Source organism: Pithys albifrons, chromosome 1 (genome assembly GCF_047495875.1).
Source record: "Pithys albifrons albifrons isolate INPA30051 chromosome 1, PitAlb_v1, whole genome shotgun sequence".
Lineage (NCBI taxonomy): Eukaryota > Metazoa > Chordata > Aves > Passeriformes > Thamnophilidae > Pithys > Pithys albifrons.
Genome location: NC_092458.1, coordinates 97,242,820 through 97,265,009, shown reverse-complemented (window position 1 = coordinate 97,265,009; position 22,190 = coordinate 97,242,820).

The window sequence follows — 22,190 nt, the reverse complement described above, 5'->3', positions numbered from 1 at the left end:
TACATCAAGTGATGAATTGAATCTTGTATTTTGAGGTATTAGGCTAGACCCTGCCAGGATAGGATGTTTAAGTTAAGATTTAGTCCTGTTCTCTATAGGTCTAGCTGAGACAATTTACCTGCTTTGCTAAGCACCAGTTTTTGTTCAATGCTGATAGGTCAGATATCAGATCTAGGATTTCTCACCAGTAGTTTGGATTATTCTTCAGAAGAACTATTCATTATAAATAAGCAGAAATTTCAGACACTAAAATCTGCCGGAGTTAAAAGTTATTCTCCTTGCAATCTCTGAATGCTGATTCCTATGGTTCTTTCCTTTCCAAAGGCAACAGAGGCTGCACCCAGAGCTGCACTGATCCTGCATCTGTGTTTGAACCTCTACCACATTTTCAGATGTTTCTACATCATCTTCTACAGGTGGGTGCAAGAAAAACAAAGCCCAGAGAACAAAAATATAGCAGTGGCTGATCAGTGAAAAGGAAGAAAAAGCAAGTTACCCATATATAAATTACAGGTATATAATACATATACTATATGTGTTATATACATGTATACAAAATATGTACCTTATATAATAATTGTTATATGTAATATCTTTACTTAATATTAGATGGTGTATATAATGTACTATATACTATACATGCACAGTGAGGTATATTGCATGCATGATATATTACAGTCATGGAATAAATTGCTATTGTATTTGGAAAGATGCTCTGCAGAGAATCTGTCTGACCTATGAAAAGTTTTGAGTAAGGACACTTTAACAGCTGATCTCATTGGAAGGCACAGATTAAATGAGCAGCTGGTCCTGGTGATTTTATTTGCAATTTCATGAATAACATTTGCCAGAAAATGTCAGAAGAAGATGCATAGTATTTCAGCTCTGTGTTTTGCCTTAGGCCCCATCTATGGAAGGGTTCACTGGTGTGTATGTGATTCATTTTTTTAAAGGTTCAACTATTTGAAATACCGTGGAAAAAACTGTGTTAACACTGAGGCATGAGAATAGAAGAAAAATGATAGGCAGACAGTTCTTTTCCTGGCAGTGCAGGGCCGCAGTCAGAGGCTGTTAGCAGTCTCTGAACTACACAGGGAAGATTTTGTCAACACAGTGTCAAAGCAGTATCTTTTGGGACAAACCCACATTATTTATGGGGATAACAAGTCTCTTTTCTGTTAATATGAAAGAACCAAGGACAACTGAATCAGAGCTTTGTAGGTTAGCCTGTTTTGAAAGAGAAAAATTCAGTCTGAAACCACCCAATTGTGTATGAAACACTAATTAAAATAGGAAAAAGTTATTTTACTTTATGTTAATTTTGAAGAAGTGGTACAAGTGGCCCTTCAACAAGTGCTGCATGTGCATACACACTTCGTGTCTTTGTTAAAGACAAAAATCATTTGTCTTGCAATCAGGTAGAATATTTCTTGGTGATTCAGATATGTCTGCCCCATTTTTTGGAGTTACTTGTATGCTTGGGCACTTCCATGTTTCTGAACATTAGAGACTGATTCAGAGGCACCTGGGAGTAGCTGGTTAAGATGAGAATTCTCAGTGGCTGTCACTGATGTCTCCGTGGCCACTGATGGGCTTTGGCTGAGTTAGGCTTGCATGTAAACAATAAATACTGTTTTTTCAATAATTTTAGCTGGCCACTGCATACTGCTGGTTGCTGATTCTCAAGGGTGTGGTAGTTTAGGCCTTAATTTTAGTAGGCCTCAGTTTAATAGGCCCTGAAAATGCTATGTAGATTAGAAGGGACAAATATCACCTGACTTAAGCAACCAAAGAGATATTTCATATCATTTGACATCAAATCAAGTGCTGGGTGCTGAGCAGACCTGCTATCACCATTGCTGAAAGTGTTAGGCCTCATCACCACTCCACAGCTGTTTGGTTTGGGAAGTACACATTTTTTTTTGTTGTTGGTTTTCTCCTCTCTTGCCAGGTATCCTTTGGAGGGAGCCTGTTGGGGTGTTTTTGTGGTGTAGGTGATTAGAGTCTGTATTATTTGGGTGGGTGACTCGGTAGTGGTTGTTGGGGTTTTTCCCCACATTTGTATATATATGTGTTATATTCTGTTTTTAATTTTCTGTCTTCTATGCAAAATATAAAAAGCTCACTATTTTAAGTGTTAGTTTTACTTCTACTCAGGGTTGTGTGCAGGGGTTCTCTCTCTTACGTGTTGGGCACAAAAACTTGCCGAGGGGTAAGAGCAGTTGGCATACATGGAAAGCTCTAATTGGATTCTCATGTAAGAGGAGAGGAATTGTGCAATTAGGCATGGGTAGCATAAAAGTAAGGCTGTTCCTACATGCAAAGGCCAGAAAAAAGGGTAACTAATCCTACAGCTGTGATATGGAGGGACATTAACTTCTGATAACCAAACCATTCACCTGATGCTTTCTGTGTCATCCCGGAACAAAACCACCACATCTTCATCTGACTTTGACTGATTTTTGTAAGCCAGTAGCCCCTTTAAGCAAAGAACATTTGGTCCCCAACTGCATTGAGCAAACAGCAACCTCCCCCTCATGTCTGTGTTGCTGGAGAAGGTCACAGGCTTGCTGTGAAATTGGCAGCCCCAGGCACCTTCTCCCTGCTGCTCCCCACAGAGAGCCCTGGAGAGGGTAGAAGTGAGACTGCAGCCCACTGATACAGCTGCTGTAGGATGGAGGTAATCAAGGGATCATACATAAAGTCATTCTGCCAGCACTCAGGCTTTTAAAATGTCTTTCGTCAAATAAATAATAAAACAGTTAGAAAGCTCTCCCTGAAAACTAGGAGGGAGGGAAAAGTGAAAGAGAAGAATATCACTGTGATAGGACTTGAAAGATTTTTTTTTTGAGTTAAGAATTATTATTTCCTTCTGGGACTCCAGAAGACGCAGGTACAGGAGAAGTAGAGATGTTTTACTTCAGATTATGCAGGCATGGGGGATAATAGTTCATCTATTGCAGAAATGTAAAGTCTCCTGGCTAGAACTCAGGCACACTGTCGCATACCTTGGAGGACATTAAGTATTGTTTTAATTCAAAGCCCTACAGGGAAGGCAGGTGGACAGAATGTAATTACTAGGACATCGAGGATAACTATCTACCTCTGAAAAAGTGTATCATTCTGTAATATCTGTGAGCAGATAGGATCTTGTTTTTTCATCTGCAAGTTGGGTGTCAAGTAAATTCATAGCTTTCTCCAGTGTGCTGTATACATTTGGAAAGGGCAATTTTTGGAATGAAGATTGAAATTTCAGAGACAGCTCTTGCTGTCAGGTAAAGAAGTAATTGTTAAACTGTGGTGAGGATCATCCTTTAATATCTCAAGACAGGAGCCCTCAAAACTTGGCATACAAATCTTGGTCCCAGTTTGTTTGAAGGGATCTATACTGGATTGTCTTATCCATGCCTCCTGCATCAGTACAAGGCTGAATTTTGTTATTCCTAAATCATGCCTAGTAAATTTTAGCACAAGGGTCCAGCCTGGTTTTCATGGCTCAAGAGTTTCATTTGTTCTGATTTATTACTGAAACAGATCTTTCCCTGTAGCAGAAAGTGTGATAAAAGCAGAATGAAAAAATGAACAGGCAGAGTCGATTATCAGTTACAATTATGGTTTGTCAGATAGATCATATCGATGTCTTGCAATATGTGTGCTGGCAGTTCTTCAGGTTGGTGATTATGAGGTGAAAATGTGCATGGTGCCCACCTTGGCATGACACAATTGCATGAAGTGAGAAACAGCCTAAAAGCAAACATTTTTCCTAAACTTCAAAGTCTAACGAGGACATATCCTTAGCCACTTTTCTCTGTTTCTCAAACTTCCATTTCACATTACTGGGAATGGTGCACATCATTGAAGAGCATTGCCTAGCCAAGAAAATGGAATTAAACTTACAAATTACTCAGACAACCACGTACGTAGAAGAACCCACACAAGTACTTTGGACAGGGAAAAAAGTGGCAACTCTGACATCCATGAAAGAACCAGAGAAGTGCAGGTGGGGGTGTATGGCCTGGCAAGTCAAACTTCTGCAATTCCTGAAATAGGATCCCACAAGTTTACAGACTCATTAGTGATGGATCAGTTAACAAGGACTCAGTTACTTCTGTGAATGAGAACAGGACTCTCTGAAATCCAGTGAGAGTTTTACTGTCTTGAGTTCAGCATTAAAATTATTTGTGGAAATAGTAAATGCCTAAGACTGACAGATTCTTTATGTCAAACCAGATGGAAAATTGGAACTGGATTTTAAAGTTATCCGTTCATTGTTACTTTGGTTATATACACTTGGCTATTCTAAGGAAGGTAATATTTAATTTTAGTAGGTGACAGGAAAAGGTGTATTTAAGCAGAATAGCTGGAAGGACTCTGAGTGGGTGAACAAACTCAGAAATTGTGATCTTTTGACAGAGAGGAGAAGCTGTTAGTTCAATATCTGTGAAATGCTTCCAATTTTCTCTACCTTATCTTTTTAAGTAAAAGTTTGTTTTTCTATTTCAGTGATTAAAAAAAAAAAAGTCAAATGGCCAGGAGGTCAAATGCCCTGTTTTGACACAAAGGTTACTATAGTGAGACTGTCTCCTACAGGCCATGCAGCAAATTTGTGCAGCATCTGCACATGGTGCTGAATAAAAAAAAGGCTTTTATTAAAGTTAAAAATTTTCACATGGAAAGCTTTATCTAAATTTTAAAAGTGGACAAAAAAACTTTCATGTCTATGCTGATCCTTGCAGAGGTCCCCATTCCATGTGGCATTTAAGCTCATCTTTAACTGTTTAGCTAGATAAGGACTGCAGCTTTTGTGTTCTTTGCAAATATCATATTGTATTCATGATCTTACTTTTTGTGATTCTTTTGCCATGCAAAATAAATTGCAAACCTTCAGCTGGAACTTAGTATGGATTTCACAGATAAATGTGCATGCATTTTTATAGGCTTGGTTTGTATATGTCTCTGCATAAATATATTTATTTTATTATAAACCTCTGTTCTTTGTAATCCATTAAAAATTCTAGTCAAACTCCAGATTTTTGTTTTGTGGAGAAATCTTTTGATCACAAGTGATACTACATGTGCTATGACTGATGAAATGCATGATGGAAGTAATCCTATTTAGCAAAAAAATATCTCTTTTGCTCATTGAAAGACAGGACATGAAGTTATTTTCTTCAAAAGCCTCAGAACTCTTTTCCATGAGTGATCATTCTGTTTTTTCCCCAAGAGTTTTCTGTCTCTGACTGAATTATCCTTGCTTTATGGGAAAAAAAAGAAAGCATAATGTGTATAAAATATTGTAGTGGACTTAATGAAAAGCCCCTCTCAAGTTATTTTTATCCCTTCATCTGGAACTGTGGCATGAAATAATTTTGCTTCCCTTCTGTGACCAAAGGTCATCACCTTTCAGTCTCAAGGGAAAACCAGCAAATTGCTCTTACTTTAAATTCACCATTGACAAGATGCCATGATGTGGAGTCAAAAGTATGTACCTTGTAGGTCATGCTGCTGTTGTGCAATATGCTCCATTTAGCTATTCTGGGTCAGGCAGAATGACCCAGAGGAATAGCTGTATATTTGAAAGACACAGTTCCTCCTCTGCTCCCCTTACTTTTGTGGCTATCCTTGTGTCCGTGGGAAAGGAGAGCACTGTTTGTCTTACGTAAACCAATTTATTCTCACTGCTGTGCAGTTCAGGGCAGGGGGTTTTGAGCATAGACTAAAGTGACCATGCTTGTTTATCCAGTGCTGATTGCCAGGTGCCAAGGGTTCTGCACTCATCAAGCTCACAGATGGGATCAGGTCCAGGACCTCATTGACTGTTCACAGGCATATAGACAGAGGGAAGCAGCCTGTGACTCTCCTCCTGCTGACACTCCTGACCCCAGCAGGAAAGGAAAGGTGAGTGGTGGTGCTCACTCCAGGGGGGGGCTCTAAAAAAACAGTATAGGTCTGTAGAGCACATAGGCAGGGCAGAAGCTTGAAGATGAGCTGTGGTTTCACATCTCTAAAACCTATATATTTATCTTAAGTTAGTTGTAACCCTCAAAATCAACAGCCAAGTGCTATGGAGGATAATTCATCCCACCGCTCTCTGAAAGGTGTCCAAACCAGACTTCTTCAACAAGAAATTAACTTGTCCCGCTCCCCACTGGCTGTGGCAGAATCCAGAGTATGACTTGTTCTGGCAAGGGGAAGTCAATGCACTCTGTTTACAGCTTGAGATTCCTTCAAAGCATCCTCCTGATAGATAATAACATTCTTCACTGTCCATTAAGATGCATGTATGTTTTTAAGAGGGAGTTAAAAGACATGAGGTGGCAATGGGAGGTACTGAGTGAGAACAGTAGGGAAGGTGGGAAATAAAATGTTCAGATTTCCATGATGGAAATAGACAAATGGGACACTGAGGGTGGCAGAGCAATGTGGCTTCAGGGCAGGTGTTGACCATCACAACCAAACACAATAGAAAGAAGATGGGCAGCCTTTTAAGGCTCCTCCTCAACCACTGTGTTTTTGAAGAATGGGAACCAACATCATCAGAGGAGCAAGTCCTAAGACAGCATGTTACTTGAATGTCAGAGAATCTGATTGTTGCTCTAGAAGTTAGAGGAAAAGGTGATTGTGATAAGGTGAAGGACTGAAAATGTTTGAACAAAATAATTTTCAGAGTTGGAAAGGAGGGACAGGCAAAGTACAAAGGCAAACAGAGAGAAACAGAAAAACCCAGACTTCAGGTGGATATGCAGATCAAAGGAGAGAGCTGGGTTAAAAATGAAACAGAGAGTAAAAACTTGTATCAATCTCCTTAACATCTGTTAGTGCATGAAACCTAAGATACGATGTATAATGAACATTGTAATTGAGAAGGAGGGAAGAACTGGCAACAAAGAAGTGAAGGACATGCTCAAATCTGGAAGAGGTACTTTGCTGTAGTTGGATGGAGCTTTCACAAGCTAGAGGCTAGATCTGGTGCTATTATTCTAAACAAAGTTTTGATCCAGCAGAAGGCAAATATTTCTCCAATTTCAGTGGGAGCAGATTGAGGCCATGTGTTGAGGGATAAAAACATGTGACTTAATAGTCCCAATCACCTGTAGTGAGAGGAAAACATAGGACTAGTCTGATATGGTATCACTTCACATCCAGCTGCTGCAAGTACAAATGCACACACAAAACACTGAACTGTGGAGAGTCCAGGTGACAGACTGGCCTAGTTCAGCAAGCCAGGGCCAGTTTATCACTGTGTGTGTGTGAACAAAGCTGTGTATTCTAAACCCTCTATATTATTTCTCATGAACTGTTAACAATGGACCATTTGAAGCAGCTGCCCAGGGCACACCTGAACTCTCAGGCTGCAAGCTGAATGTTAAAGAAGCCTGTGAGAGAGGAGCTGTGATAACTCCCCTCCACGGAGTTGTTAGAACCTCCACACCCAGCCTGAGGGGTCATGTCTGCTAATGGGCCATCAACAATTCAAAAAATACCCCATGACTCACAGAGTCAGATCACCCATTGTAGAACTCCCTGCCCTGGATATAGATGAACACCCGTACTGGGTGTTCCCACCTGAACCAGAGGGTATATAATCTTGGTGTTTGGGGACTTCTGGGACCACACGCCAGATCCAGAGGAGGACCAGAACCTCGACAGGACTGCGACCACGACTCTCAACCAGATTGTGACCATCATCTGCACCAACAGGTTTTTTCCCTTTCTTTTACTTTGGACTCAGGGGAAGCGCAAGAGGTCTCAGAACAAGGGCTAACCTTTCTGTTTCTGCCCCAGGGTGCTGGCTTATACTTCTGAGTTTTGTAGGTTAAAACCAATTTATCTTTGTGTCGTTGCATTCATTGTAATATTTATATTAAATTGTAACTCTGACTTAGAGTCTCTTTTGTGTCGGGTTCACTTCTTCTGCCTGTTTATCTTTAAACCAGTACACAGACCTTTAATGACAAGTGGAGTAGCTTGAGTGCCATATCAATGCCATAACACAGAAAGAACTAGAGATGTGTTTAAAACCAAAATCTAAATCTTTAAGCCTAAACAACAACTTTTTAAGATTAAACAGGCTTTTTACAATCATTGTAAGCTAGAAGTTTTATATGTCTACCACTGCTTTCTCTGTGCAGTAGGCCTACAGTCATCTGTTGCAAACCAGGACTTAGGGAGACTGCACACACCAATGTGATGTTCAAGCAAATCCCAAGTTTATTCAAAAACACAGGTATATATGTGACCTCAAGTGACCCCACCCCAGGTGCGGTGGTCTGACTCCAATCAGTTGAGGCTGGAAACATGTCCTTTTAAGGTGAAAATGAAACTTGTAAGGTGGTCCTCCAGACCCATCTGAATCAGGGCTGCAACATCTCCCCCTTTTGTTTCAAAGAACAAAGCAAAAATGCAAGCAACATAATACACATAACTCCTTAGCTAACTTATCCAATGGGGAAATTGTAACCATTAGGGTCCTGAATATTGCAACTTGAACAGAAAGGCTGAAAATTTTGAAAATTGAGCAATAACATTTTGAAAATTTTAAATTTTGCTAATTCAAGATTTAACAGGGTATTTTGCGGGTTACACATCCCTACCTCCCCCTCTCTTTTCAAAATAGACTTTTGGAAGGAGGTACAGTAACCTTTGTAAACTAACACAAACTAATACATGACTAAGACATGTATGTTTGGAATTTGCAAACTTACAACTAGTGCAAAACAAGAAACTTTTCTTTCACACGTGAAATTGTGGTCTTTTTGTGCAGTTGTCACTGCACAAACCACTGTAAACAAACTACAAATTTTATTAAATTTCATGCAAAGTGTTCATGGGTGCAGTGACTTCACTTAGCAAAGAAGCAAGTTCAGTCCAGCTGAGCTAAATCTCCTTATGCTATAGTTCAAGGTCCATTCTCAGAACTTCTGTGTGGCCATCACAGAGGCTTGAGAATGAAGCTTTGATTTTTAGTCCTTATACACTCTTAGTAAAGCAGTAAACAAGTGTGAATTCACAGAGAAAATTTACAAAGACTAAACATAACTACTTACATTCTGCAGAAAATGTTCAGCAGCTGAGGGGATAGGTGTCCTTACCCCTACAGCCTGCTGGGCAATTTGGCAGTGCAATAAGCTCAAAACTGCACTTTAACTGAAAATTAACAGAATTTCAAAATACAGGCTAAACAACATGCTAACTTGAACTGGACTGTTCTTGTTTGATTGGACAGTTAATGACTAGTCCTGCAAATAAGAACAATCAAACAAATCATAATAACAACTAGGATCAATACTCCTTGAATCAGCGCTGCTTCTTGCCAGCTTATTAGGCTCAGGGAATGAACCTATTTCTTTAAAGGAGAAATGTTAACTGTTAGCTTGTCAGAATTATTTTTCACTGCTTGTACTTCTTTGGAGTGTTTGCTTAATTCTGTGGAACATATTCCTTTAAACTCATCACATTGGTAACCTTGAATCCTCAACAAGAATCTTAGGGCTTCTTTGTTTTGTAATACTGCTTGTTCTATCTTATCAGCATCTGTTGAGAAATCATTAAGCATTTTGGCAATGATGTTTAGTTGTTCCTGCACCCAGTAGTTAAGCATTGGCACTAAATGTAATGCTCTGTCTACACCAACTGGGGAAAGAACTGCTGCTAGCAAATTTCCTGTATCACTCCAATGTTCTATGGTGTTTTCCTCAGCTTGAGGACTAGACCACTTAACATGCTTTTGTATTGATTGTGTAAATTTGGTCAGCTGGCCTAAATAACACGGTCCACTTTTTACTTGGGGAGGTATTCCAGGCCATGCTCTATTACCACAAATTAAGAAATATCCAGGAGGCAACGCTCTTCTCTGGTTACCTTTTGTGTGAACCAATCTTGTTTTTGGGTAACTTGTATTTTGTGAACCAATAACATTCCAACACCAACTGCTATTGGTGTAACTCTTATTATGAGGAGTGACATCTGTGCTTCCCACAGGAAAATATTGCTGTGACCAGTGTTTGTTTGACCATTCAGATACACTAGAATGCACAGGGTGAAATTCAACACATGACTAATTTCCAGGGAGAGCTCCTACTAACTTTAGCTCTTGCGGATCTCTCTCTAAGGAAGTATTCAATTGCCATATGATATCTGCTATGGTTTCTCCAGTACTACTGCAGGACACTTTTGCTTCCTCAATACCAAAAGGAATGAAATCTTTGATGTTATGATAAGGTATTCCTATAAGGCACACTTTGTTTGGTTCTCCTGCTTTAACCATGTTATCTGAGCAGAAATTTTCTAGATTTGCCTGTTGAGAAAGCATTATCCATACATTTTGATTAGTAACAGCAACAAGACAAGTTACAAATGCAAGAGATACACTTAGATACTCTTTGGATTTAACTACCCTTTGAATTATGGTGGCTAGATGCTTTTCATCTGGTTTGACCATAGCTGTGAAAGCTTCTGAAATGGTCTTTTGAGTTACCAGAGGCTTCCCTGTTCTAGGAAGGTTAGAAAAAACAGCTAAAGCAGCATTTTTGGATCTTTCAAATCCCTTTTTTACTACATCATGATTCCCAGCTCCCCCCAGCATGTCCCAAACAGAGGCTTCTTTTTCTTTCGGTGCCGTGCCTTTAAACAGCTGTGATGTTGCTCTCCATTCTGGGATACAGCTGGTGGGTGTGGCTGTCGGTGATGAAGGCTGCAGATACCAGGTTGCCGGCGCAGGGACAGTTCCTGCTAGCGCGGGGGGTTCCCGTACCGGTGTTGGCAGCTGCGGGCAGCGCGCGGCTATCGGGGAGAGGGTCCCCGCTGGTGCTGCAGAGCTTGGGTCCCGCGCGACCGGCCTTGTGGGAACTCGCTCCCGGGACGCTCGCGCTGTGGAGGGAGCACAGTGAAGGGAACGCCCAGGGGGAGCTCCGCTGGCTCCGCTCCACTGGGGAGGAGTCTCTCCCCTCTCCATGACGCAGTCGATCCACGCTGAAGGTGGTGGGGGTGGCGCAGGAACTGATCCGCCTCGGGGCGGGCGAATTCGGAGCCGACCCCCGCCCCTGCAGGCTGCAGCGGACTCGCGCCTGGCACATGCGCTGTGATTGGCAGGCAGTAGGGAGGGGGGTTGGGCGGTCCTGGTGCCTCGTGGTAAGGGCGCGCCGTTCCTTTGTTTGATTTCGTGGGCTTTGCCATCACGTGATCTCTTTGTTTTCCTGGCCATGCAGTTATGACGGGCGGCTGTAGCCCTGTTGAAATGTCTCCTGCAGCAGTCTTCTGCCGCAACAGAGTGACTCCGGCGTACCCGCGGGGCGGTGGGGAGCACGGCGGAGGCACCCCAGCCCTGAGGTACCTGCAGGGCATTGGCGGCGGCGGCGGCGGAGCCGGCGCCGAAGGTGGATGGACAGGGAGAGAGAAACTCCACGTGGTTTGTCCCCCCCTCCACATGTCTCTCTCGGCTGAGGGCATCCCCCATTGCGTTTTCTCGGATTGAGGACAAAAATAAAAGTCACTCACGGTTTGGCATGGCTGGATGTTTTCTGCTACTTGTGGGGTTCCAAGGTTGTTGCTGAGGTCCGGCCGCTTCTACAATGGCAGCCGGTGGTCTCATTTGCTGTGCATAGGCTGTTTCTTGGTAGTTGTAAGGTGGTGCAAAGACGACTTCTTGGCTTTTTGCGGTGATGAACGGCGTGGAAAAGCTTTGATTCCATGGTTGCTGTGCTTTTGTCGGGTTTACCGGAGCGGGAGCGGGCGGTGCCGCGTGTGGGTACGGGAACAGCACAGCGCTGGCTCCGCGGCTCAGGTCCGGGCTCCACTCTTGTGCATAGGGCGGTGGCAATGCCAAAGGGTACTGCGGCGGGGGTTCCGCGAGCGGCACGGGTGGAGAGGGGTACCGTGGCGGCATTTTTGCGAGCGGCGGTGCCCACGGTGGTGCAGAAGGATATTCAGGGGAAAAGCTGCCCTGCAGAAGCAGGCTTTTTTCCTTTCTCTCTGGTAGCTTGAGGTTTTTATGGGCTCGTTCTACCTCTAACAGCATTTTCCTTATAGCTGCATATGAAGAAATGAGCGGCAAAAATTCTTCGAGAGCAGTTTGCACTAAATTCCACAAATCTGCCCCAACTTTTTCCCATAATTCTATGGAAAGCGTGGAATTGACATCAGTTAAGTGCCCTCGAATGAAGCACCAGTCCAAAAATTCCTGTAATGCTTGTCTTTCAATGTTTGTTTTTGTAACATGAGCTAGTTTTTCAAATTTATCAAGCAATAAGATCGTTTTAGTCGAGTTGGAATTTCCCATGTTTCTTTAACTCACCGGTTCGAAGGTCGTGGTTCCTTCAGTCCACGTTCTTCCAGCAGCTCTCAAGGCCACTACAAAAAACTCCCAAGTTTACGGGAGACAGAAGCTCTCGGAGGCTTCTCCACAAAGCACCCAAAAAACTGGGGCATAGCTGCTCTCAAGAGGCCACTTCTTAAGGTTCTAGGCAGGTCTGCAGGTGGCTTCCATGTTCTGAGACACGTTGGGGTCCACCAATTGTTGCAAACCAGGACCTAGGGAGACTGCACACACCAATGTGATGTTCAAGCAAATCCCAAGTTTATTCAAAAAAACAGGTATATATGTGACCTCAAGTGACCCCACCCCAGGTGCGGTGGTCTGACTCCAATTGGTTGAGGCTGGAAACATGTCCTTTTAAGGTGAAAACAAAACTTGTAAGGTGGTCCTCCAGACCCACCTGAATCAGGGCTGCAACAGTCATCAATCTGCAGCAATGTGTATACTTCCCCAGTAAAAATCAATCTTGCATAGGAAGAAAACAGTGCTGCAAAGTCATAGGAGAAATTCTTATCTAAAAAATGTCCTGTGCTCTGAATTCAGTCAGGACACCAGCAAAGAAGAGTGAATCAAATGTACAGTGTATGAAGCACCAGCTCAATTGCCAAATGTAAAACCATTAGTAATGTTCTATCTGTTATCAGTTGATTCACTCAGGGAATTTTCAATGTGTTTCAAACCCATGGTAACTGTCCCAGCCAGTATCAGAGCAATGGCATTTCTCCTGATGACCTCAGATTTAGTTTGATAAGTTCTTTCATCACATGCAGTGACTATGGAATGGCAGCCGAACCAGAACAAAAGTTTATGAAAAAACAAACATCAGTGTCAATATTCCCATCTTGTTTCTTATGATCACAATATGATCCAGAAAATAATGGCAATTCCTTTAACTGTAAAATATATTTTAACAACAGCTTGTGTACACCTTTGGAAGATGTTCAACTTCTACCATTTTGGAATCTATCACTTAGACACCTTATCTTGCATTTTCATAGGAGAGCAAGGTCCTCTGCTAAAGGAAAAAAAAAGTCAATTGATCCAGTAAGTCTTAACAGCAGCTTTGTGGTGCATGATTTATGGATCTGTGTGGCATGGGTAGTGGGACTAGCCTGGGAGGCTATATTGTTGTCTCCATGAGTTTGTCTCAACTAAGAAGCAAATTCAACCTCACTGACCACAGCTGTTTGTGTAGAGGCTCAAATTTTAGTGTGCTTTTGTGCACAGGAGACATCCAGGCTGAAGAGAGTCAGCTCTCTCTCACTGGTGTGTCAGAGGGCTCTGCTTCAATGCTGAGGGTCAGAGCACTCCCCAGACCTTTGGGGAGATGCTGCACAGTGAGGAAATCCAAAAAATGCAGATATACTGGAAAACACCGCACAGTTCTGGAGGGGGTGGTCTGGATTTTGCAGGCAGGGGGAGCAGAGGTGAGAGAAATGCTCTACAGTTGCAGGTCTGCATCAGCAGCCATAAAAAGCCTCTGAGTACACCCAGTGCCTCCCTAGCCTACAATTGCTACAGCACATTTTGCTTGGTCTGTGCAGAGTCTGGAATTGACATAGAGCATGGATTTGCATGTGCAGAAGAGCCAGCAGTGCAATATATTATAAGTGAGAACAGAGAGGAGAAGAGCAAGAGAATTTGATGTTTATGCCTCCAGGCAGGGGCAATAGATAATTTTGATGAGTAGTTGTAACCACACAGCAAAACTAAACTGTGATCAGTAGTTTGATGGTATGGTAAAATGTTTTGTAGGTAGAGGAGAGCTGGTGCCTGCAATCAATCACTCCATAAACAGAGACAAGCCTGGAAGCTGATCAGGACTTTTTGCAGATAGACAGAGATTTAACCAAAGACAAGGAAGAGTCCTTGACTCATTCCATGTGATTAAATGCAGGTTAATGTATTATCTGTTGCAAAGAATATCTGTGACTGTGAAAGATCATTAGTAGTGAGGCACACAAAATGTCAGCTGCTGCTTTGAGGGAGTTGAGCAAGATCTATTGCCTGGTGATAATTAACTATCCATCAATAAATGATAAGTGCTCCAGGAAATCAGCACGAGGAAAAAGTTGTTCAAAGGAGAAAAGCAAGTCATTAGAAGGAGCAAACGTCCTGGAACACTTACAGGAAATAGATAGCACATCAAAAAGCACAGATCTAATACACATGAAGGTGGTGGAGGATTGGTAGGAAGATGTCAGAGTCTCAAGCATCTGGCTGGAAGCTGCAAAATGAAAAAGTGATGAAAAGAAAACTTCCAAAATAGGCCAGGCTCATTTCACTGCACTGATGGAACTTGACACAGAATCTGTCCCTGTTGCAGCAGGCTGACTGTCAGCATAAATTTAAAGATATTTAAAGATAACATTTGCCAGCAGAGAGAAAAAACCCCAACATTTTTCCACAGATAGGCCAATCAGCTCAAGTAGTCTTAACCTCAAACCCTGCCAGACACTCGTGGGGTTTCTCCAGGCAAGCAGGAGCATTTACTAGCAGATGCACTTCTCAGTCAAGCTACTGGTCTTCCAACAGCACTAAGCCTCCATTTATCACAGTTATCTGTTCTGGTAAGTGCCTGAAGCATAAAGCTTACCCCAAGATGTTTTTTCTCTATTTGAGCCTGCTTACATCAGTTTGAAATAGCCTTCAGCCTCTTCTTTTCTTCCATAAGGTTCCTTCTGTCTCTTTGATGAGCGTCTTTCAGGCCTAAACAATTGCAGAATTACATTAGATGATGAGGTAGTGAGATAGGTCAATGGACTTCAATGTTTCACCTAACACGAGGCAATACCATTGCCTGCAATGAATACTCTGTCTTGGTGCTGGTGAGTTTAGATTACAGGAATTGAGTTTTAGGCCCTCAGTTCAGCAGTCACAAAGCTGTGTGCAGGTAGACACAGACTTCCAAAACGGGACAGCAAAGGCTTGAGAGAAGGACTGAGTGCTTGAAGTGTCATGTGGGACTAACCTTTCTTCTGCTTGAAAAAGGAGAGATCAGATGCAGGGTTTCTAAGTTCTGCAGTTATTTCCTGACCCTTTTGATACCGCAGTCATTAGAGGTAAGCGGAAGCCAGTAGGAAGTCATAATAAATACAGGAATCACAATGCTGGTGTTTGTTAAAAATACCTTTGTAGCCCTGGTGAAGATGAAAGAATGGCTGAAAACAGAGACATGGCCTGTCTGGTATAGAAGTTGAAATGGAGCTGCTGCTTCAGTAGCAAAGCTCCTTCTCTTGGCTGTCCAGAGAGTCAGTGTTTTCAGGCTTTCCCTTGTGCCATGATGATCATGTAAAGGACATGTGGGAACCTGAATTATTGATGGAAGCAAAGAGCTTAAAGGCAAATTAGATAAATCTTTAGAGAGTCAGGCTTTAATAATTCCACTGCCTGCAGAATGGCTCATTTTTCAGGCATTTAGTTCTTTTGGACAATGTGCAGTTTTTGGAGATTTTCAGGATAGTCTGGGCTATCTTTGGGAGTAGCAAAGGTGAAAAACAGCTCTCTATTGTATTGTTATAAAGGCAAAGCAGAGCAAAATGTGGCAGAGACTGCAAACACATAGAAAGAGGAAGGAAGAGGGAAAGAAGAAGCTATGTGATTGTGGTTTACTAACACTGCAACCCATCAGCAGAACCAGGTTTCTGATAATAGGATTTGTGTTAATTCCAAGCCACTCAGGCAGACTTTGTGCCAGAAATCACTGCACTTGCTGGCATTGGTGTAATTCTCAACTTAAGCATCAAAGGCCTAAGGAAGGATAGTACCTTAAGGCAGGGGTTTCCTGTGAGTGATAGCTGAGGGCTTTCCCTAGGGCTGGACTAAATTAAATCTTCCCAACCCTCTGTCTCAGAAGCTGACTTGGCAAGTTGAACACCTGGAATTGCATTTACAAGCCTCTCTCATGGTGGTTTTGTTGGTGCACCAGTAAGTTGGTTTCACAGCTCTCCTGGAGACACCCAACCCAGGGTCTACCACCAATCCTAGTGTGGAGTTTAACACCCCCCAAGCCTTGCTCCTTGGCATGTCATTTTCTTGGAGTGCACCTGACAATGCTAACAATATTGCCAAACCTCATTCCTGACTTTCCTCACATCCTCTGCTTGCACAAGGCAGTCTTATCCAGTGGTCCCGGCACAGCTGCCTAGCTGTTAAAACTCCGGGAATTTCCAAGGCAAAACCTCACCCTGGTTATTGTCAGCCAAAGTTTCAGGGCAGCAGGTCTAAGTAGAGAAATGACCATCCTTTCCTGCTTATGTTGTGGTAATACAGGGTCTTCTGAGGGGTTTATTTGTTACCAGGTTTTAACCAGGCTAGGTGAGGGCACAGTCCAGTTAATTTCTATTCCCTGTACAAAGACCCAGCTTAGTTCATCTTACACATGTCAATGAGAGATCAGCCTGAATTAAGTTTGTTTTAGCTGCTAGATCACATTTTTCAATTGTTTAAATAGTTCAGACAGAATTTACACAGTAACATTTTAGCTTTTTATAGCTGTCAAGAAGTAATACAAATAATTACCACCTTCTCTGTTGGGTTTTATCTGATTAAAGTGACATGTCTCCTTAAGCAAGATATTTGAATAGAGACATCCAATAAAGCCAATAACATTTAATTTCCCCTCTCCTCTTTTTATTTTTTTAAGCTACATTTCCTATTTATTTAAAAGTCTTATTTTGAGGTCTGGGTTATTTTTTTTAAAGAATTTACAAAATGAAATAATTTAGCAGAATATTTTATGTGCCTGTCATGAAGTATTTTCTCACAGTATAGCAAGGTGCTAATGTATCTTGTTCAGGCTAAGGAGTACAGCACATGTCTGAACTAGCTGCTGTGGAAATACCACAGGAGGAAGCAGTGACTCAAAGTGGAAGCCAGAATTTTCCCTAGATTGCAACTGGGAACTGCTTGAAGAAAGGAGGAATTAATTGGAAGCTGCTTGTGGTGTCAAGGGCTTGGTGAACTTGCATAGAAGTCTTTTGTAGCGTGTTTTGTTGGTACAAAATTTCTTAGGATTATATATCCCTGAATACAACTTTCCACTGTTTCATTCATTACCTTGCTTCTTATACAGAGAAATTTCTTCTAAAAGGTTCAGTGCCTGGATCAGATTTCAGCATTGGGTTCATTGGCACACAGATGCAAAAACTGAAGTATTTAAATTTCAGTCACAGTTCTGACTCTTAACTCATTTAGGCAATGAATTTTTAGTCTTTGTGTTGCTGGATTTGCACCACACTCCTGCAAGAAACAGTAATTCAAACATGTCTCTTATTTAGTCTCTCTGGTATGTGTTCTTTGGAAGGTCAGGTCAGGTTTCCATGGTGGTATTTTTGACTAAAAAATATCTCTTAGGTTGTGAAGACCAGGAAGAAAAAATGAGCTTTTTAGAATCCCAAGCAATATACAACAGCTATGAGACCCATACTTTCTGTTAGCTGTAGCTGGTGTTTATATGTATGGTTTAGCAAGCACTGGCAAATATACCTTGTATTAGGCAAAAAGGCAGATGGTAGACTTGATGGGAACCTTGTGCCTCAAATTCCTTTACAGAAGGAAGCCTTGGAGAAAGCCTGTCTGCCAGGCTGCAGGATCCAAGGCCACCCCTCTCTGTGCAATGGGGATATGCTCACAATCCTGGTGCCTGTGTTGCTGGGGGTCCCTGGAGCTCCCTCTCCCATGGCAGAGGGCTGGGGCCCACTGCCATTTCATGTGTCCCATCCTCTTTAAGCTGAATTGAAATACTGCCTAGGTCTCATCTTTCCTATCCTGCTATTCAAATACCCACCAGGTCCCCAGCTTCTTTCATGCTTTAGTTCCTCATTTTTATGGTTTAGGTTTAGATGTGATATTTTCCTTGGTTTTCTGAGACTGATGAAGGTATTTTGCTCTATTTTAAAGCTGTCACTGGTCTGCATTTAGATTTCTGTGTAGATTACAAGAGATGAGTGAGGTTGAATGGTTTATAGCTCCTTTCCTCCTCAGTGCTGCCCTGTGCTTCAAATCCTATAAGCCAACACATTGATATTTTGCCCATAAAAATGATGCTTGAAATGCAGCTCCTTATATTACTTTATCATTACTAATGTTCATTGATTTCTACTAAACATTGTTCACAAATACTAAAATACTATACAAAAAGACACAAACATCCACAGCAAAAATGAAAAACGGCATTTATTTTCATTGACACTGTATTTCCTTGAATCTGGTCACTGAGGCCACCTTAAACTGTTTCTAAATATAAATATATAAAAAAGCACCACTCAAAAGGAGTTTAGGTATAATTCAATCCTACTTTAAGAACACTTTTCCCTGTCAGTATGATATGTAGTGGTCTTGGCTTCGATGAGAACCTTCCTCTACTGTTGCAGAGACTCAGGACGCTGAGGACAGGGCAAACCCAGATTTATTTACCTTGGATTTTAACTCTCTATATCAAAATACTCCTCATTGGCCTACCCTAATAATTCTGCACAACTGAGGAGTTATTCCAGGAGGGTTTCAGTGCAGCACTATAATGAGCAACTGCAGAATAATTTATCATTCCTGATGGCAAAGATTAAAAAACTCACAATTTATTTCTAATAGATGACACATCAACAATTCTGTCTTTTCCTTACTGCAGACATTTCCATTTCAAGCCCTGACAATATTAAGGAAGAGATTCATTGGAGTTCATCATACAGCCTGAATCCTTTGGAGCCAAGGTATTTATAATGATGTAAAACTGACAGTGTCAACAGTGATTTAAATCATTTAGTCACTATGATAAACACTGTGTTGCCCTAAAATTTAAGAGATGCACTGAGAACATACGTCATCCAGAATAAAAAACAAATTCAGGTGCAAATATTTTGGGTTTGCAAAACCCATTGTGACACAAAATAAAAGATTGAATGAGTGGAGCCTACGATTAAGTCATGATATCCTTGAGAAAATTGCTCATGATACCCCATCAGCCTGTGAGATAAGACAAATGTCCTGTGTAAATGCAGTACCCACCTTTCTACCTGAAGAAGTCTTTACTGCATTTATCAATAAAAAGCTAGAGTAGAACAATATAAAGTACAGACAAGAGGTTTGATGCTTGCCTGACAGCAGCCTTTCTGATTATTATTTTGCTTAATGAAAATTTGATGTAGATCAACTCTTGATCAATCTGTTATATGTTGTGTGGGATAAATTAGAAAGTAAGATGTGGAAATAGAGGAAAAAAATAAATTTCTGTATTTTATACCAAAGTAGGAAGAGATGCAAGAGAATGGGGAAGGCAAAAGATGTCATTCAAGATGGCTGAAAGAGAATAAGAGAATTCCTCAAGAGGCAACAGGGAAATTAGCAATGAGCCAATAAAAAATGTTCAAAAAGAAATATTTTGATCTCTCTTGAGAGAAGGATCTAAATTCAGAAGTTGTCTCTAGAGGCTTAAAGAGAAGAGCCACTGGGAAAAGAAAGCAGTTAGTTCTTCAACTTGGCACAAAAGGTAACAAGCAAATCCTTCTGTAGGACGTCATTTCAGGAGCTGTGACAGTAGGGGAAGAACAGAAAAATCAAGAAGTATCCTCAGCATCTTGAAAGACCAAATAGCCAAGTTATGCTATAATCAGTCTGTCCAATATTTCTTCCTATTCCCTTGGACTCAAAGTTCCTCAAATTTCCTTCCCCCTTTTTAGCTAATATTTTCACTGTCAACACCACCTAAACAAATCATGATGCTCCTCAAAGCACATCTTGTCTAACCAAGACACACAGTACCAAAATTGTTCCGGGTAAAGAGCCCTCACCAATAAAATGCTGGTTTCTAAGTTGTAATTTTAAGGAAGTGTTAATTTTATTACATTTCTATTAATTTTTAAAAGAGGATAAAAAAATATTCACACATGGAACAAGATGTAGTAAAGTTTGTTACTGTGAGATTTGTCAGAAAATTTCGTGTCCCCTTACATGATTCTTCCAAGTTCTTCAGGGCCAAAATGTCTTAAATATTTTCTTCATTTTAGCAAATTAGGAATTAGACTGAACTCACCTTGAAAACTTAATTTTCAATCAATTTTGTGTGCAGCTGCCTAAAGTGTGACGGAAAATGCCCTTCAGCAATTTTCGTATTCCAGCTAGTCAGTTGTGGTTCTGAAAAGAAACCCAAAAAGAATTAATGAGAGGCCACAAGTGTGATATAAAAAAACCATTTACAAATGTACTTATAACATGGAGCTAGATGCTATAAGAATCAAAATTACCAGCTATTTCCCCCAACTTTTTAGGTTCAAAAGTAACACTTCAAAACAATTGAAAACTGTTGTTTGAGCTTGGCATGAAACCAGTGTAGACAGAAGCAACATTAGAACAACAAATGGCTGTAGAAAAGTTATCCTGAGTGCATTTTCATTATAGGTAAGTAGACATATGAGTGCTTGAGTAAGCCTGAATTGCACTTTCTTTGTCAAAAGCATGTTTCCACACAGTCTGGCTGCAGCAGTCTCAGTCTCCCTCCAGGGATCACTGAGTCAGCAGCACAGGACAGGGGCTGAGAAGCCATTTAGGTGAGCACGAATCAGGTCCAGTGCCTAAGCATAATAACTTCCTTCATCTCCCCCAAAATAAATAAAAACACAACCTATTTCTAGGTTGCAGCTTATTGGTATGGTTGAATTGTTTGGAAAACATACTAGCAATGGCTCAGCTTGGGAGAACTCTCAGAACACTACAGAAGAGCCTTTTTTCTTTTTTTTTTTTTTGTATGACCAGAAACAGGAAATATGCCCTCAGCTTTCAGGGAGTAGTCCTGAAAACATTTAGCCTATGGCAAATAGATAAATAATAAGCTTTAACAGAGAAGAACAATTCCCTTAAATGGGACTGTCTGCCACAGTGAATAATATACATACGATATGGGGGGTTTATAAACTAAAAAACATAGCTTTTGCAAAATTTTTTTAATTATTAAGGAATTGTTTTAGTTATTAAAGAATTATCCAATGCCTTGAGCAACATTTGCCAGAAGATGGTGTAAGAAGTTTTGTGTTTGTTTTTCAAAACAATGAACTGTTATATTTCAATATGTCTCAGATGAAATGTTACGATTTTCATCTTTAAAAATATGGGTTCAAATGTCTAATGTAAAGTTTGCATGGCAAAAAATCAAAAATTCAGCAGTCAGCAAAAGGTCTAGCTGACACAGCAGTGAAGGACAAAACTGGGCCTAACTCTTGAGCATTGTCTGCTGCCCTGTTTGTGCCCATCACTGGTACTCAACAAGAACAATTAAGAAGTAACAGGAAAAAACTGTGGAGCAACATCACTTCCCAGTGCTTGTGTCCCTCAGTCATCAGGCTGTAAGACATCTCAGTTAGTGGTCAGTGTCCTGCTGTAGCCTGGAGATCCTCAGTTATTTATGGACATCAGAGAAGAGATGCACTCACTGGTACAGGCTGCAGTGCCTCTGTCCTGCTTTTGTTTACACTGTGGCTGAGAAACAACTTTTATGGTCCTCTTTTTTTCTGTGCCTCTCTTTCCACTTCTGTTATAGCTGTGAGCAGAATCCTGCTGGGCTGTGATCCTGTGGGTAAATGGACTACCCTGAATTCCTTCCAGCTCTTGCTTCCAAGGAAACCCTTTTCTTTCTGAGATACTTTATACCATGAAAAAGAACTGTAAAGAAGTGTAAAAATATTACATAAGACAACTAAAGGTTTTCTGTTACCCAATGAGAAGTGGCAGACTCCCATTTTAATGCTGTGTAATGTGGCTAATTGACTTTCTGTGTGTTTGAGGCAAAGGTGTGTGCATCCTACATCTGCAAATCCCTAGCAGGTCTCTGCCTTCTTTTTGCTTTTTCATTATTTCCTTAGACACCTTCTCCTTTTCATTTTTAACA